The sequence below is a fragment of the Zootoca vivipara genome, chromosome 4, assembly GCF_965207765.1.
Source record: "Zootoca vivipara chromosome 4, rZooViv2.hap1.1, whole genome shotgun sequence".
In the NCBI taxonomy this organism is placed as follows: Eukaryota; Metazoa; Chordata; class Lepidosauria; order Squamata; family Lacertidae; genus Zootoca; species Zootoca vivipara.
The window spans coordinates 75,282,127-75,298,085 of NC_142587.1; the positions used below are offsets into that span (position 1 = coordinate 75,282,127).

Here is a 15,959-nt window from a genome sequence, read left to right on the forward strand (position 1 = left end):
TTTATTATTGTATGGTGAAATTCCTGTGGAAGTTTGTCATCTACAGGGATCAAATGTGTGACTGGCTCTGTGGCCTTCATGGTTTCAGTAGCTGTGTAGCAGCCGCTATGTTGAGCAGAGCTCAAATAAACACTTTCAGAAAAACACAGCTCCAGCGGCGAAGTGCTCAGAGTCACCAGATGGATGGGAAAACACTGGTTGATTACTCATTCTTTATTTGTGGAATGTATACACTGCTTTTCAACTTTGTGATATTGAAGTAGTGTACGATTAAGACAATTTAATAAAAACATTTTTGTTTCAAATGAATATTTTAAACCCCAGCCTAAATATTACTACTACTACTACTACTATTATAGAAGAAAAAAGAGAGCAAGAACAACAGAGAATCACAAATATTATGAAAAATTTTAATATTCCCCAAGGGAGAACAGAATGGAATGGCTCTCACTTGTTAAACAAATGACCATTAAAAGGACTATTGAAAAATATTTAGCTAAACTCACCTGTTCAAGTTTTTGCAGCTCTTTTCAGGAAGGTAATTCCATGACTGGGAAAGCCACAATGCAAACCTAGTAGCCATCCGTCATCTTTCAGAAAGGTTTGCACAAGTGGCTTATTGAGAAGGGTCCCCTCAGATGATATTAGAGTTTGCTGTGGGAAATAAGGCCTTGGTGACGGTGGGGGGGGGAGGGGAGGGGTTCGCTTTATTGCATTAGATATCAATCTTCTTGGCATTTGGACGTTGGAGTTCTGCACTGTAGCTACTTAAAAGAGTTCCTTTGAAAGCAATATTTCACATGAAGACGATGCGAGAAAAGAATGAAGAAACAACGTGATGGTGGGTTTCTTTTTATTGCTACAAACGAACAAAACAACTTTTTGGACCCAAACGGGAAAAACTAATGCTATTTCATTAGAGATATAGCATTTGTTAACTATTGATCACCTGCTGGAATTCTCTGAGGTAGGGGAAGCATGGGGCGAAGGATATTTTCTCTAAATGATTCATTGCAAGGAACATAGGAACTGTACATTATTTTTCATTTGCTTGGTTTTGTGCTGATAACTGTAGAAATATCTACTGTACAAACAAGAACTAGTAAATACTCATAAAGGTTGTCTTTCTGGGGACGGAACCTTGTTCTGAAACCTAACTGTCCATCTTGCCCAATATTTGCCTTCTATTTACACGAGAAGAAATTGCAGTTTGTTTGTCACAAGTAACAGTTTCTGGAATGGGCAGGTCTCTGTTTCCAGACCATGCTAGGTGGAAAGTATATATGTGATCACTTTGGATAATGGGTAATATACAAATGAAAGAAATGCATATTCAAATTTTTTATCATATAACTTAATAAATATTTTGCAAACATAAGTATGCCTGCTGTGCTATCACCCTGTTTGTTATCTATGTGGTTCCTGGCACTACCCACAATCCACCCCGGCTCTCCTGTGCCCCTTTCTCACTCCTTGTAATGTGTCCTGCTCTGAGCTGGTTTTCTGATGTATCTCTAAAGTCCCTTTATTCCTGCTTCCACCACAGATACTATGCCCCTGAATATCTCCCAACACTTATGTAGCCCATCAAGAGGCCTCTGTGTATGATATAAGTAAAGGACCCCTGACAGTTAAGTCCAGTCGCAAACAACTCTGGAGTTGCGGCGCTCATCTCGCTTTACTGGCCGAGGGAGCCAACATTCGCAGACAGCTTCTGGGTCATGTGGCCAGGATGACTAAGCTGCTTCTGGCGAAACTAGAGCAGCACACAGGAACGCCATTTACCTTCCCGCCAGAGTGGTACCTATTTACTGGTAACTGGCTTACTGACCGAACCCAAAGGGTGCTCATCAATGGCTCCTCCTCATCCTGGAGAGTAGTGACTAGTGGGGTGCCACAGGGTTCTGTCTTGGGCCCAGTCTTATTCAACATCTTTATCAATGACTTGGATGATGGGCTTGAGGGCATCCTGAGCAAGTTTGCAGACGACACCAAATTGGGAGGGGTGGCTAATACCCCAAAGGACAGGATCACACTTCAAAATGACCTTAACAGATTAGACAATTGGGCCAAAGCAAACAAGATGAATTTTAACAAGGAGAAATGTAAAGTACTACACTTGGGCAAAAAAAAATGAAAGGCACAAATACAGGATGGGTGACACCTGGCTTGAGAGCAGTACATGTGAAAAGGACCTAGGAGTCTTGGTAGACCACAGACTTGACATGAGTCAGCAGTGTGATGCAGCAGCTAAAAAAGCCAATGCAATTCTGGGCTGCATCAATAGGAGTATAGCATCTAGATCTAGGGAAGTAATAGTACCACTGTATTCTGCTCTGGTCAGACCTCACCTGGAGTACTGTGTCCAGTTCTGGGCACCACAGTTCAAGAAGGATACTGACAAACTGGAACGTGTCCAGAGGAGGGCAACCAAAATGGTCAAAGGCCTGGAAACGATGCCTTATGAGGAACGGCTTAGGGAGCTGGGTATGTTTAACCTGGAGAAGAGAAGGTTAAGGGGTGATATGATAGCCATGTTCAAATATATGAAAGGATGTCATATAGAGGAGGGAGAAAGATTGTTTTCTGCTGCTCCAGAGAAGTGGACACGGAGCAATGGATTCAAACTACAAGAAAGAAGATTCCACCTAAACATTAGGAAGAACTTCCTGACAGTAAGAGCTGTTCGGCAGTGGAATTTGCTGCCAAGGAGTGTGGTGGAGTCTCCTTCTTTGGAGGTCTTTAAGCAGAGGCTTGACAGGCATATGTCAAGAATGCTTTGATGGTGTTTCCTGCTTGGCAGGGGATTGGACTGGATGGCCCTTGTGGTCTCTTCCAACTCTATGATTCTATGATTCTATGATACTTGCACTTTGACGTGCTTTTGAACTGCTAGGTTGGCAGGAGCTGGGACCGAGCAACGGGAGCTCAGACCATCGCGGGGATTCAAACCACTGACCTTCTGATTGGCAAGCCCAAGAGGCTCAGTGTTTTAGACCACAGCGCCACCCGTGTCTCTGTGTGTATGATATAGCAATGTATTAAAACAGAAATAATACATGGGTTTGTGATCACTTGGAGTACAGAAGCGCATGGTTTCAGTATGATATTATCTTACTGGTTACTTTGGCTCTTCTCTGCACCTTTTCCAGGTCTACAATATCCTTTTTGAAATGTGGCAACCAGAACTGCACATTATGCAGTATTCCAAATGGGGTGGCACTACAGACATATGTACAGTATATATAAGCATTGTCATACTGTATCAGTGGGTGGCGCTGTGGTCTAAACCACTGAGCCTCTTGGGCTTGCCGGTCGGAAGGGGTCGGCGGTTCAAATCCCCGCAACGGGGTGAGCTCCCATTGCTCTGTCCCAGCTCCTGCCAACCTAGCAGTTTGAAAGCAGATAAATAGGTACCACAGTGGTGGGAAGGTAAACAGTGTTTCCATGTGCTCTGACTTCCATCATGGTGTCCTGTTGCGTCAGAAGCGGCTTAGTCATGCTAAGACCCAGAAAGTTGTCTGTGGACAAATGCTTGCTCCGTTGGCCTGAAAGTGAGATGAGCGCCACAAACCCAGAATTACTTTTGACTGGACTTAACTGTCCAGGGGTCCTTTACCTTTTTTATATACCTTTATTAGCAGTCATATTTTTGATCCCTCCAAGTTATCCCTAACATGAAGGACTTAATGGAAACAGGCAGCCCATGAAGAGGAGGAAACTAATGCAATTCCTAAACTAGGGGGAGTTTGGCAGCTTTTGCAAGAGGAATCTTGTGGATTCTGAGCAAAGGGACCAGAGTTAGTTGTCTCCCTTAACAACTGGCTCAGGGTCTCCTTGTCCACAAATGCAGTAGCTTCCCCAGGTGCATGCTTTGAAGGACTTTGAAGCTGGGAAACTGTTTGCATGAAACAGCCTTAAAAATTGATTTTTCACATAACTAGCCTCCTGATTCAGTAAAACCGTCCAGCATCATTTGAAAGTTTCAGTGCAAGAATTTTAATAAAGCAGGCATTTCAGCTCAGCACTGAACATCTTATACAAGGAAATAAAACACTATTTATATAAGATCGGCAATGCAAAATGCATATGCACGGAAGCCTCACTCACACTAAAACATGTGATTTGTGTATTTTTAAATATTTTCCCTCCACAAAGAAGTTGCTCAAAGCATCTTAGAAATATAAAAAGAGCAGTGTTCCCATCACTGAAACATAAATGATGGAACTAAAGATTGCAGCAGTGAGCAAAAACAAAACAAAATGAGGACACAAAGAGCAACACTCGCAATTAATGTATTAAGTAGCAGCATGATCAAATCTTGCTTAAAATGGAACGCTTTCAATTGCTGGTGGATCACAAATAAAGAGGGGGGAAGCCTAACCAAATACGGGGTACCCCCATAGAGAAAGTCGCCACCTATCTTGCACCATAAGGCTTTGGCACACAGGATGCAAGGCAGGAGCAGCTTCTGATCTTAAAGGGCAAGCAGAATAAGCATAAGAGATAGTTCTTCAAGTTCAGTATCCCAAGTTGTTTAGCACTTTGTAGGTAATACCCAGCCCCTTGAATTGCACTGCAGCTGATCCAATGAAGAGGGGAAGGAGCACATCATTCCAACACTTTGTCTTGATCAATCTTTTAGGGGCAGAATTTCAATCATTTTTTCAGATATTTTCCCCCCCAAGGGCAGACCCACATAGGGTGCAGTGCAGGAGTCCAGTTGAGATGTAACTAATGTATGGATGTGCACCTATGGTTTTCACCTTGTGCATCATGTGGAAAGGTAGGTGTGTGTGTGTGTGTGTGTGTGTGTGTGTGTGTGTGTGTGATCCTACTTCCTTCAGTATGAAACCTACATCTGAACTGCTTTGTGAGCTGGCTTTTGTCCAGAGATCATCTGGAATTGTCTTGTACAATACTGTGCTTGCAGAGAGAATCCTGTGCACTCATATCATCACCCTGCCAGAGAACCAGGCACTCCATGTGCGAAAGTTCTGTGCATGAAAACAATGTGAGTCCAATGAACCAACCCAGGAGAACATTTCCTAGCACACAAACCCCCTACATTTAATATACAGCCTCTGCCTCAAGCCATTTCTGAAACTGCAGAAAATTGGAAGTGAACCAGTTAGTTTTGAATTATGATTTTTACCATAATTTAATTTACATAAAAGAGCAAAAGTGTGTTTTCTATTTTCCCCATCATTACTAAACCTTACCCTTGATCCATTAGCTTGTGAATGGCATTCTTATATTTGTTTCATGAGCATTTCATTTTATACCAATGTGTTCGTTTTAGTAAACACCTTTAGTAACTATTTCGGGATAGAAGATAAATTAGGCTAAATATAAAACATCCTTTCCTTCTCAGCTGTTCAAAAAATGAATGTGTCTGATAGCTATTTCAAGCAGCATATGACTGCCTTTCATTATCTAAGTATTTATTTCCTAAACAAGTTAAAAAAACACAGATAAAAGAATGTGGATCTTTCAATTACTCAGCTGTGAAGGCAGATCTGAATAGATAGCTCTCTTAGCCTTGCCTTTATGGGATAAGATGAACATCATAAAAAAATGAGTGTTGCTTATATTATTGGAAGCTCAACTAGGAAAATTCCAAGATACTTGTGGAAAATAAATATATAAAGGTTGTCTTTGGGGGGGTTGATGTGGAGTGGGAAGAATCTAGCACTTTTATGGGGAAATGTTCTGACCATTGAGAGACACAAGGTTTATTTGCTAAATTTTAAGCTATAATATATTGTAATTATGCCTGCTTAATAGCTGTTTAATAAAAAAACATCCCTGCTTTGTTTGTTTGTTTGTTTGTTTGTTTTAAACACACACACACACACACACACACACACACACACACACACACTATAATAAATGACGAGAGGAATGTTTCTCTCCTTCTACTGTGACTTATAAAATGCAGGTCATATTATTTTCCCAAGACAGAATCCCCCAGCACTTCTTAGCATGACACAGATATAGAAATCGGATGTATCCAACAAGCCTAAAACCCACCGCCATTTTTAGTATTTCATCCAATATTTTGGCTCCAAAATGTTCATTTTGCCTGAAAGAGATATACTGGTGGTGGTTCTTGGGGGTCTTAATTTTCAGCGGTGCTGTGTGCAATGCCAAAATTTGGTGCCCTGCTGCTGCACACCTTCAATTCTACATAATCATTGAGGAGCTCCCTGTAGCACCCCCGAGGCTCCATGCCCAGTGTAACTGAGCCAGTGCTCCCCTAAATCCACCTTTGGGTATACTAAGCAAATGCTTGATCACACAGGGCAAGAAGGCAAGTGTACACTGGCTGGCCTCCATTAACATAGACCATTTGAGGGTTCCCGCCCCCTATTCTGAAAGCTCCAGAATACCCACCTATCCCACGATCTAATTGGTTCATAATGCAATGAAGTCATACCTACGTGATTTGTGTCATGAACCTGGAATTGGATTCCATGTCTTCAGGGGATGAGGGCAAGGACTCTGAAGCAGAAAGGGCACACAGGGTCAGCCACTAGATATGTCAACAACAAAACCTTGAACTTGGCTTTGTAGCTAAGTAAAGTTCATTGCCACACTAACGCACTCCAGCAGCTGCATTTTGCACCACCTGCAACTTCTGAATCAGCTGCAATGGTACCACCTCCTATTGCACACCATGAGTTTACCAATGCATGGACCACCAGGGCAGGACTTTCCCCATCCAGGAATGGTCATAGTTGGCGCACGAAGGAAAGTTCCTAATGGGCATTCAGAGACACTGAAGTCACATTAGCCCACAGTACAGGGGTGCCAACTTGAATATAATATGGGAGGGGCAGGTAAGCCCCACCCTGCATAATCAATCACAGGGTGTGGCACTCACACACCATTTGAATGGCAATGTCCTATTAAGCAGGGCATTTTCACTTTATTTTTCTATCTCTTTTTCTTCTGGTGTGGTGTTCTGTACATAGTGTTAAGGTTTAGACTTACTATAAGTTGTTGGATATTAAATTAAGTTTGCTACAACTGGATTTCTTATGGACAGTGCCAATCCTGAATACAGTGGTACCTCGGCAACCGAACAACTCGACTTCTGAAGGATTCGACTTCCGAAGTCGACAACCCCGGAAGTCATTTCGCCTTCGCCGCCCCCCCTTCTGTGCATGCGCAGAAGCGGCGTGCGCGGTCGACGCATGCGCGGAACGGGCACTTCGAGAACCAAAGACTTCGACTTATGAAGACTGCTGCAGAACGGATCGTCTTCGTAAGTCGAGGTATCACTGTATATTTATTTGTGACCATTATGCTCATTTGCCTTCAATAGCAGTAAAGCTCCTCTGGATGAAATACAATTGCCTCTGGTCTATTTTTGGGGGAATCTTGCAATGTGCTTATGTTGTTACTCTGCTAACTACACATGAGAGTTCTGCTCTGGATCAATATTGAGTAGAATTCCATGACATGCCCAGCTTGAGGGGGGCAGCCCTCTTAAATATATTATTGGGGGAGCTAAAGGGACCTCAGGGGACCCAGGTGGCGCTGTGGTCAAACCACTGAGCCTAGGGCTTGCTGATCAGAAGGTCGGCGGTTCGAATCCCTGTGATGGGGTGAGCTCCCGTTGCTTGGTCCCAGCTCCTGCCAACCTAGCAGTTCGAAAGCACGTCAAAATACAAGTAGATAAATAGGAACCGCTACAGCGGGAAGGTAAACGGCGTTTCCATGTGCTGCTCTGGTTTGCCAGAAGTGGCTTTGTCATGCTGGCCACATGACCTGGAAGCTATACGCCGGCTCCCTCGGCCAATAATGCGAGATGAGCGCGCAACCCCAGAGTCGGTCACGACTGGACCTAATGGTCAGGGGTCCCTTTACCTTTACCTTTACCTTTACCTTTACCTTTAAAGGGACCTCGGCCCCTAGGAGTTGGCTCCTATGCCCTGGTAACAATGATGAATCTAGGAGTCTCCCCAGAAAATGAACCTATTTCCTTCAGAGGGAGTCCAAGCCCATCCTGAGCAGCTGTGCAGCCCAATTACTGGACCAGCGAACTGCCCATCCATATAAGCTCCATTTTGTCAGGATTCTGTTGTTCATGTCTTCATTACAGAAAACCCAGTTTTTAAAGGTGGTGCACCATAACTCTTGGTTAAATATTTGTGAACCACACACACGTGTAGATAAAGAAATGTGGCAACAAAATACACATTGTTTTGTATCTAGAGCCTTCTAAATGACACCCAGGCTAAGCAAGACTCATAAACCAATTATATGGAATGACAGGATATACTGTGGGATTTTGTCTATTAAACAGCTATTGGGAAATTAACAATATAATCCCTTTTCTTGATTAAATAAAAAAATCTGGAGAAAAATAAAACAGGACCAGCTAGAACATGTAACTGCCTGTTAATTGGGGTCTCATAAAAAATTGGGATATATGATCCACTTTATCTTTTAATATTGTGTAGATTACGTCAACCAATATCTACTATATTCTATTTTCCCTACAGCTTGCTTATTTAAAGCTAAGCTATTTAAAATGCAGTAGAATAAAGATTCCGTTTGTAGTGTTGGCCTTATAATATCAGAAGTGTTATAGCTCTGTATTGTTCAGTCCATCCATAATGCATTTTTAATATGTTAAAGTCACCACCTCCTCCCACTAATTACTAGTAGTGTATTTGAGGGGGGGATTATTTGACTTTGGGAGAGTGGTGGAGGAGGAGAATTGGGATACAAGAAGGCAGCAATTTCCATTCCAGCCTGTATTCATCACAATTAGGGTGAACCATTGCGGTTCACATACCACCAAATACTATGTCATTCACCTCGTTGTCCATGCTATTTTACATAATTTAAATAAATTAGTGGCATAACCAGCTCCACATCATTCATTTCAATGTAAAGAAAATGCTAAAACAATATTTTAAAAGTCATTAATTACATATTGTTTGCAGATTAAAGCTGCAAAAACCACTTCTGGAACTATAGTGGGATATAATGGAACTACAGTGGAGTATAGCGCTCATTTCCATATTATTTACAAGCCAATTTTTTAATGGAATCAAATAACATGGAGATGAGCTCTAAACTTGTGCTATAGTCCTCTATAGTTCCATAAGTGGCTTTTACATCATGTGAAAGCTCAGAGTGAGGGGAAAGTGTATACCTGAAGGAGCGTCTCCACCTGCATCATTCAGCCCGGATACTGAGATCCAGCGCCAAGGGCCTTCTGCCAGTTCCCTCACTGTGAGAAGAGAGGTTACAGGGAACCAGGCAGAAGACCTTCTCGGTGGTGGCACCCACCCTGTGGAACACCCTCCCACCAGATGTCAAAAAGATAACAATAATGTGACTTTCTGTAGACATCTGAAGGCAGCCCCTATTGGGAAGCTTTTAATATTTGGTGTACTGTTTGTTCTTTTATACTCTGTTGGAAGCCACCTAGAGTGGCTGGGGCAACCCAGTCAGATGCAGGGGCACCAACTATAGGAGGAAAGCTTCAGCCCCCTCAATATTTCTGGGCAGTGGGGTTAGCCCCCCACCCAATATTGAGAGGACTGCTACCCCCTGCTGCCCCCATGTGAGCACTGGCACACCGGGCAGGGACAGGATGCACTGAGGGCGATTTTCACCCTCCATGCTCCCCGCCATTGACGGGCAAGCGCTGGCATGCAGGGTGGGCAGGATGGGGCAGATCATGTGACACCGGGGCCCCTTGATGGGGGGGCAAGTCGGCACCCCGGTCAGATGGGTGGGGCACAAGTAATAAAGGAGTGTCTCCACCCCCATCGTTCTGCCCGGACACTGAGGTCCAGCTCCGAGGGCCTTCTGGCGGTTCCCTCGCTACGAGAAGCCAAGTTACAGGGAACCAGGCAGAGGGCCTTCTCGGTAGTGGCACCCACCCTGTGGAATGCCCTCCCAACAGAGGTCAAAGGGAACAACAATTACCAGACCTTTAGAAGGCATCTCTTTTTTTTTAAATATATTTTTATTAATTTTCCAATTAAAACCAATTATATCACATTCATTATTTCAAATTATACACATATATATCAATCAAACCGGATGTTATGCCAAATCATCTAGAAAAATTTTTTGGGTTCCCATGCTTCAAGAAATTGGGGATTCCTCGCAACCGTCCACTGCCGTCTTTTTTCTAAAGTTCAAATCGTCTCTCCAAGTTCATAATAATCCAGATCTTTCCCTTACAGTCACATAGATGTTTTCCACTTTCAACCGATTGTTTCCCAGCTGCTGAGATAAATATCAAACAAGGTTTCACAGATGTTCTTTCTCCTGTGTGGGTTAATCAGTCCAGCCTCCGCATAAATCTTCTTGGTCTGGAGCTCCCTGTTGCGTCGTCAACACCAAGCAGCGCCATCTTAAAAAGCTCAAATCACTTTCGTTTTCTCTCATAACCATGTAGATTAACGATCTTGGTAAAATTTACAGCTTTTCCAGGCAGAAGACCCAAACATCAAACCATAGACTCTTGGTAAATTAATGGATCTCCTTGCCCTATAGCTGAACTTAGCTTCAGGTCGCTGCTCCAATTCAAAGTGCGTCACAGCTCATAAATCCTCCGAACGCGTCCAGGCACTCCTTCCGTCCAACTAGAGGGGGGCTTTTCTCGTCGGCAACTCCACATCTTTAAAAAATATGCTCAGTAACAACAGTTTATAAAGTTCAACTCACACAGTCTTTTGCTTCTCTTTCACTCCAAACAAGCCAGGACATCGCGTCTGGGAAGGTACGAAGTAACACATATGAAGAAAAAAAAAAACTCACTTCCCTTATCGCTCCGTCCCCATCAATCCTTCTTCCAGATGAAATACAGCCTTTGACTCCTCTCCCTCAGCAGCATAAATTTCTCAGCAGTAAACAGCGCTTCTTCCCCTCCTTCTGAAGTATGTCCATAGATTTAAGCCTAATTATCTTCTTTAACCATGGAAATCCCCGCCATGCAGATTAGCGTCCGGGAGTCCTGGCCCTCGTAAGTGCTTCAGCCCAAGCTCCCCCCACTCCATAAACAGTCGGAGTGGGTCTGGGGGCATCGCGGGCCAGCGGCCCCTCTCCGTAACCCCCGGAGAGGGTAGGGGGTTGCCATTTACTCCCCTAGCAACCGCCAAATTCCTTACGAAGGTCAGAGGGATGGAAAACAGGTCCGCCATTCCTGCTGGCGGAAACCGGAACCTTTAGAAGGCATCTCAATGCAGCCCTGTTTAGGGAAGCTTTTAATGTTTGATGGATTTGTGTATTTTAATATTTTGTTGGAAGCCGCCCAGAGTGGCTGGGGGAACCCGGCCAGATGGGCGGGGTATAAATAATATATTATTATTATTATTATTATTATTATTATTATTATTATTATTATTTATAAATTGTCATTGTTATTGACTGTCATGTGAATGCAGCCAACAACAGGAATGAATACTAATCATATTCATTTGACTGATTTCTATTCCTGAACATAGACAACAACACATGAACTGCATCAGTTTTGACTTCCGTGTGTATTTTATGTACTTCATGCAGAATCCTCTGACACCCCTAGTGGTGGAGTAGGTATTTCTGCATGCTTTCCTGGCTGTTTCTTGAAGAACTCCAGCCCAACCGAGAAGTGAAATACTACCATGGACTTACCATGTACGGAGCCAGATTGCTTAGCCAGCTTCAGCCTCTAGTGGGTTTCTGTGCATACGGCATGTGGCAACATATTCCTGCATGTCTGTGATGAGAAGACTTCGGGACACTTTAAGAACAGGTACAGGTCCCAGAGGGGAGAGGAGGGGAGCAATGGAGCCCATAGAAATAACCTGCTCTGACCTCTTGTTTAAACAAGTGCAACCCAAAGCACATTAAAAAATACTCTTTAATCCTCGCAACACTCTCTGTGAGATCAATAATGGTATAATCACTTGACAGAGGGGCTAACTAGCTGAAACACTCAGCTCAAGGAGTAATTTTGCAGATCCTGACTCCTGAGGTGAATTTTGCAGATCTGTCTAATTTACCTCAGAAATCGAAACAGGACTCATCCTGAATAGACATCACTTTCTCACTACACAATCAAGCTCCATTTTTCCCTAGGAAACAACAAGGAAAATGAGCTTCAAACAGATATGCAGTCTTACGCTGGTTGCTGGGCTGAGGTATTCAGCTAAAACAAATTTTGTGGGTTTCATGAGTGGGGTTAAAAACACCGCCTGAATATTTTATTAATCTTCAAAGGGAAGGAGGGCTTATTTAAAGGTATTTGGTGTCGCCTTCATAAGTACCAGGTGACTTAAAGTTGTTTTTCTTTGATCCTTGTCTTTTTTTGTTTGACAGCATATAGTGCTGCTCTGGTCACACTGTTGCTGACTTACTGGCATAGCTGCCAAGTTTTCCCTTTTCTCGCGAGGAAGCCTATTCAGCATAAGGGAAAATCCCTGTTAAAAAGGGATAACTTGGCAGCTATGCTTACTGGAGCACATGGAACTGGGGGAAGTGCTTAAAAATTCATTTTGCGAATCATTCACAAGAGTTTTTTCAGTGTTCTCCACAAAATGGAAGCAAACCCATACGTCCTGATTCTATTCTAGCTCAGTTTTTTTCTGGACTTTCACATCTCTAGCAATATCCCTTTATTGCTAAGCTTGGCCTCTTTTTCTTGAGGGCCAATTCCAAAAGATCTTACTCGAGAAACGACTTTGCCCCTGTGGAGATGGCAGTATAGAAACAGTGGCACATGTCTTCCTGTCTTATTCCCTCTACAAAGACCTGAGGAACGAGATTATTACCCCACTTCTACTAACCATCCCAGGTCGCCCATCTGCAGCCATAATGCACCTCCTCTTATCTGACCAAAATGACCAGAAGGTTGCTAGATACCGATGGTGCAATTAGCAAAGGTTGCTAGATACCGATGGTGCAATTAGATTAAGGGCCACCAATTGACTGATAATTTAGGATACTAAAATGCAGGTTTTATTCAATGTTTTTATTTGTACATATTGTATTGTTTTATCACTGCTTATGGCCGTTGGCTAATGCGAATAAAGTTTATAAAGTTTACTTACTTCTGCCTCTTTTTACTGTGGGATAACCAGCCTCATATAACCAACATGCTTAAATCTAATGAATGTATAAAGGGGTTAATGTACAGAGTAAGCTATCCTACCAGGCTTTGGGATCCTAGGTGTATATCTGAGGGTTTGGAACGGGTGCTCACTGCATGAGGAAACTGCAACGGGTCTGCCCTACTACCAGGAAGCAGCAGGAGCCAGGTAACTTCAGGTAAACTACCTGACAGTCAAGATAGATCAACAACTCAGAATAGGCCAGCCATGACTAAGGTTGCAACTAGTTCCCACTCAGCTGTGGAGGGAACCATACCCAGAGAGGTGAAGAAAGTTTCTGTTACATAACAGACTCATCCCTTAAAGAGACAGGCTGCACACACTACACCAGGCAGGGACACGGGTGGCGCTGTGGTCTAAACCACTGTGCTTCTTGGGCTTGCCGATCAGAAAGTTGGCAGTTCGAATCCCTGCGACAGGATGAGCTCCCGTTCCTCTGTCCCAGCTCCTGCCAACCTAGCAGTTCGAAAGCATGCCTGTGCAAGTAGATAATTTGGTACTGCTACGGTGGGAAGGTAAACGGTGTTTCCATGCGCTCTGGTTTCCGTCACGGTGCCCTGTTGCACCAGAAGTGGTTTAGTCATGCTGGCCACATGACCCGGAAAGCTGTCTGTGGACAAACGCCGGCTCCCTCAACCTGAAAGCATGATGAGTGCCACAACTGGACTTAATAGTCGCCTTTGACTGGACTTAACCATCCAAGGGTCCTTTACCTTTTTTTACTACACTGGACAGCTGGCAGCCTTTGTAGAATAGCCCTTTTCTGGCATTCCAGCATAGCATAGCTTCACATATGTTGTGGTCCTTTCCTGGTAGAAACAGGATAGGCTTGACCATGAGTTCTCTGATGGGAATTGTTGGTCCCTGTACAGCAAATGACAGACAGAGATGAAAGATGGACCTGAGCTCTGGCGCTTGGGATATAACTTGCCCACTAGATGCATGTCATTCACTGAATATACGTGATAGCATTACTAGTAATAACAAGCAGTGGAACTGGGAAGGACACAAGAGTTAAGTCTTCTGCTCCCAGTTAGCCATGATTTATTCTTGGATTTTGCAGCAATGATCTATTGTATGCCCCTTTCCCCCTCCCCGAGCTGTAATTTCGTCTCCTTTAAAATTAGAGTAATTGCTCTGAACCTTTCCTTACAAATGGCTGCGAGATTTTCATTATTAATGTTTCATTATAATCAAGGGTAGCCAAAGTTTCATTAGATTCTGGCTGCCAGACAGCACATCCCAACCACGGATGGAGGTTTTGTATTCCCAGTGGGGCCTCTTTTATATGAAAGCATTTGGTGAGGGTCACCGTCTCTTCCCCCACCCCACCCCCAAGCAAGATTAGATGTTCACAGAATTGGGGGGGGGGGCTGCCTCGCATCTGTGCCAATATGTAACAGGCTTTCGTATTATGACAGCAACGGTGGTTTCATAAATAATAGGAACAAGCACCTGTTGTGAATAATGTCATTTGAGGGAATGTAAGCACCCCGTGGGTATTGTGTAATATGACAGAAGTAAAAGGGAAGTGGGGGCAGAAAATAGAGTAAATGTGAAGCTGTGGAAGTGTGTGCCTTGTGGCCAGCTTGGAACATCTGAGACTCCTAATAGGGTACTCAAAAGAGAAATGAAGTTCTAAACCCTTTTCTGAATCACATCAATGTATGGACCAAAAAATGGGACTTGCAGCATATCTCTCCACTCTCACACCTGCAGTTCGCAAAGCACGTTAACTCTGCAGCAGCAGCAGCAATGGAGAAAAGGGAGAAGGTAGCAGCTCAAGACATGAAAACTCCATCCCCCTTTTCAAGAGCTATCATGTGCAGGGAAGTAAAGGCGAGGATGATTGAGAGGTGAGTAGCGAGAGGATGTTCACATCTTCAGTTGCTCGGGTTGTCTCAGAAAATCAGCTGATTTGTTTCCAGGAGGGTTTGGGGTTTTATTAAAAAAGAAAATTTAGAAGCCTGCGATGGTTCGCTCATCTTTGTTTATTAGTAAGGGCTATGCTAGATTTTTCAGCCTCTGGAAAATTGGAATACTATGGACCTACCTCCTAAAGAGAGGGACGCAGGTGGTGCTCTGGGTTAACACAGAGCCTAGGGCTTGCCCATCAGAAGGTCAGCGGTTCGAATCCCCGCAACGGGGTGAACTCCTGTTGCTTGGTCCCAGCTCCTGCCCACCTAGCAGTTCGAAAGCATGTCAAAGTACAAGTAGATAAATAAGTACTGCTCCAAGCGGGAAGGTAAATGGCATTTTCATGCACTGCTCTGGTTCGTCAGAAGCGGCTTAGTCATGCTGGCTCCCTCGGCCAATAATGCGAGATGAGTGCCGCAACCCCAGAGTCGGTCACGACTGGACCTAATGGTCAGGGGCCCCCTTCACCTTACCTCCTAAAGAGCAATTTGCAAATCAAAATAGTCCTACAGAGGAGTGGGGGGGGGGAGCTGATTCCTTTTGGGGCAGCTAGCTCAAAAACTCTGAATGAAGCACAGGCTAGGCTTAGCAGTACTGCAATCCACAGTGGTAGTCAATTTCAGAAACAAGACTAGGTTAGAGTGGGAGTATATAGTGTATTGCAGCACCACCATGTGGTTAAGTCATATATATTTATTGTGATCATTTAAAGTAAATCGTGTTGAACTCCTTGAAGGGCAGGTGCCATAGTAATAAAGGAGAAGGTCCTTTATTGCAAAAGTTAAACACAATCAAAATATTCAGTAGCTAGAAAACTCTGGGAAGAATGAAATCACAGAGGGAATGAAAGATGGATTATAAGAATGCTAAAGAGTGTGCACAGAATAATTTCAAGTACTTTGAATGCTGCAAAAC

General features: G+C 43.6%; 1 pseudogene; it reads right to left on the reverse strand.

Moving 5' to 3' along the window:
* Positions 1 to 8,843, reverse strand: part of LOC148686000 (uncharacterized) — a 40,604-nt pseudogene extending 31,761 nt beyond the window's left edge.
* Between the last annotated feature and the right edge of the window lie 7,116 nt (positions 8,844 to 15,959).